The sequence below is a fragment of the Rhagoletis zephyria genome, unplaced genomic scaffold (assembly GCF_001687245.7).
Source record: "Rhagoletis zephyria isolate East Lansing unplaced genomic scaffold, Rhagoletis_zephyria_1.1 Rzeph_scaffold_05653, whole genome shotgun sequence".
NCBI lineage: Eukaryota > Metazoa > Arthropoda > Insecta > Diptera > Tephritidae > Rhagoletis > Rhagoletis zephyria.
This window is the reverse complement of record NW_016162736.1, coordinates 1-3,347: the sequence shown is the minus strand read 5'-3', so window position 1 is coordinate 3,347 and position 3,347 is coordinate 1.

Here is a 3,347-nt window from a genome sequence, read left to right as displayed (position 1 = left end):
CGTTTTTTTTTTTCTTAATCGGTTTATTTCCATGGTGAAGCATTTTCACACTGAATTGTCGTCATTGTGCTGCTTTGTCACACTTTTGTAGCGATATTTAACTAATTGTGACACTTGCGAGGCCGACATACCAGTGGGAAAGTGATTTTATTTTATTACATATTTATTTATTTCTTTTACATATTTTTCGTTGAGTGCCTCGTAACCTATCAATGGCGATTGTTAAAGTTTTTCGAATTGTTAAGTTTTTAATGAAGCTCGAGTGTGCAGAAAAAATTTGCTACCCAATTTTATTAAGCATTCATTCGGTCCTCCTGCCTGCTGTTGGCTTTGCATCGCTCATACGCCATGGGCGCCCTTTAATTAACGGAATGGCCGATTTGGTAGCCTAGGAAACTGAACGGTTTGCGCTTCTATGCAATTACGGAATCCAATTTTTTGCCTCAAATTTATTGCGTGCTTCCCTTCGTTCGCTGCTAACTGAATGTGTCATTGGCTTGGGGCTATTTTTCATGCGTGCTTTTGTTACGCTGCAGCTAGCCAAAGATACGTTTTGCGCAACAGTTTATATTCAGGTCCTAATTAGCACCTTTCCCGCATGTTATAAAATATGCTTCTTTTGTATTCATTATTGTGGCACTAATTTTAAAAGCTTTTAAAGTAATATATTGAATCTAGTAACTACTATAACTGAGTGATAGTGATGTTAATAAATAAGCCTAAAAATATGTGACGTCATAACTATAAGCAAAGTTTATATAAATTTAAATGCAGTCAGCGTGACGTTTTGGTGATTTTATTTGTTTATAATTTCCACAACAAATTTTACTTATTTTTCATTCAATCAAAAAAATTTATTTTTGTATACCGATTTTGATTTTCTTTTTAAATTTTTATTTAAATTTTAGTCGCTAAGAAAAGTTTTCAAAAATCAACTGTAATATTTAGCGACTTCAACCTTGCACTTTATTATACTAAAAATTACAAAATTTTTTCTAAGAAATCGAGTTGAAAAATTTTAAATTGTGATGAAAATTTTTAGGTATTTTTTGTATTTTTCAGAGCTCCATATTAAATTAAAAAATTGCTTCTTGTGGTTAAGATAGAATGGATATTTTTATATGTGGTAAATGAAAAAAATCTGTTCATAGGATGATCTAATTAAAAACGCGGTGCAACAATTTCAGGGCCGGGGTGATGGCAACTCAAGATTAATGAGCTAGATCTATATAGTAAAACCTCGAAATCTCTAATTAAGCTTCTAATTTTTTGCTTGAGTTACTAGTTTGGGATAGGTTATATGGTAGCCTCATGCGTCAGGTACTAACGACGAAAATTAGGATATTATCCTTTGTGATACCACTCATTACCTAATCGATGAAACGGCTCGAGCTGATTGTGAGGTTAAGAATTGGACTATTCTGAATACCGAAGAGCTCATCGTGGCTATTCAGGATGAGAGAGCTAAAGTACTTCAACCTTAGCATCGAAAATGTCGGCAACCTAAAAAGTTAGTGCTGAGATGATTCCAGCTCGTCATCTTCCAGACAACTGCAACATACGGGATAAGTAATACATATGTTCAGCCTTACTAAATATGTGAATGTCGATGGGACAGTGACTGTTCAAAACCCTCACCAATAAATAGTGAGAACTGTGACTTTGTACATACATAACAGAGAGAGAGAGCAGACATTTCTTCTCCCAAATTAGATCGCACCTCCAACGCACTTGAGACCCTGATAGCCACTTGGCTATTAAAATAAATGTTCACCTACCTGACTATCATCGCACTCCTGAGCAGTTACCCCACCGCCTCTCTGATAACAGCCTGATCTTAGTACTAATGGAAGGCTTTCGACAGAAGACCCCTCCACTAACTCTATTCTCCTGTTTTGATACATTCGTGAATAAGTTCACCCGCTCTACAGAAGTTCTGCCCAAGCGAATCCTCCAAGAATGAAATCGAAGCCCGCTAGAACACCAAAGTGTCCAGTCCTTAACTCCGTCAAACAATCGGTTTCCTTGGGTATAGTAGCTGTTCGCGCCGCGGCAATTTTACCTGTCACCTCGACAGGCACTACGTTAAGTTCTAATGTGAGCCCATTGTACATGCTCCAGCTGTTTATCCAGAGTAGCCTTTTCAAGAAAGTTGTATAAGACTATTGGGCCATAGAACATAATAGGCTTGACTACGATCTCGTAGAGCCAATAGACAACTTTCTCATCTAATCTCTTTACAATATCTCCCCTAAAGCAGTATGAGGCCATTTATGCCTAGCTTGCCCTCTCTTCGATATTTGGCCTCCACGACAACTTCATGTCAATGATCAATACCAAGTACTTGACCTTGTCAGATAGCTGTAGGCACTGACCTCAAACTAAGAGAAGAAAAGCATCAGGGATTTTATACTTTCTAGTGAATAAGACCAGTTCTGTCTTATTTGGATTGGCGGCGAGGTCACTTTTGGTCGCCTAGTTAATAGCCATGTTAGTATGCTGTTCGGTTAGTTCATAAAGTGTTTGTGGTTTGGGTATATACAGTAAAAATTCACGAGGAATAGTTTTGTAGAGAATTTTAACCCACTAGCTCTATACTAAAAAGGTCGGTTTGATGCCTTTTTTGGAAAGTCTGATTTAAAATGCTCTTAGGTGGCCGCCAAAGAGTTAAAATGTCCAAGAAAATTATTTCCCAGAAAATTTCACCAATGATATATCCAGAAAAAAATTTTGAAAAAAGACCGTAAAGATCAACGAAAAAACAGAAAATATGTACATATGTCCTCTTGATGTATGAAACAACTTTTCATTCATTTTGTTCATAAATATAACTCTTAACTCTTTTCGAAGGTAATGGCTTGGGCCATCAGTATCGCAATCATCGCTATCATCTATGTCTATAGCGACCTCCCAAAGGCCATTTTATTCAGACTTTTCAATATTTCAATTTGAAATATTGCATTAGTCTACTATAAATAAACAAACATAATAATTTATATAGTTAAATGTTGAAGTAATTAGGCCAACATGAAAATATGTATGTATCTATAAGTACGTATTTGTTTGTACATAATTATGTTAAAGCCGAGAAAAAGTTCATTACACATTCTGTCATTTTAAATCCTAATTCATCTTTTATAGTACTTGACTTCCTTAAAATTAGCCTTGCTTGTCGTTCTGGAAATATTCCTAATACATATGTATGCATGTACAAGTATATGTATCCAGGTGTATGTGCTTTTGTTGTGTAAGAACCCTGCAGAAAAAATTATAAATTGATAAAAAATAACCTACTTGTAGTTAGCTTCTTTGCGGGATTTCTATGAAATATATAACTTGTAGTTAGC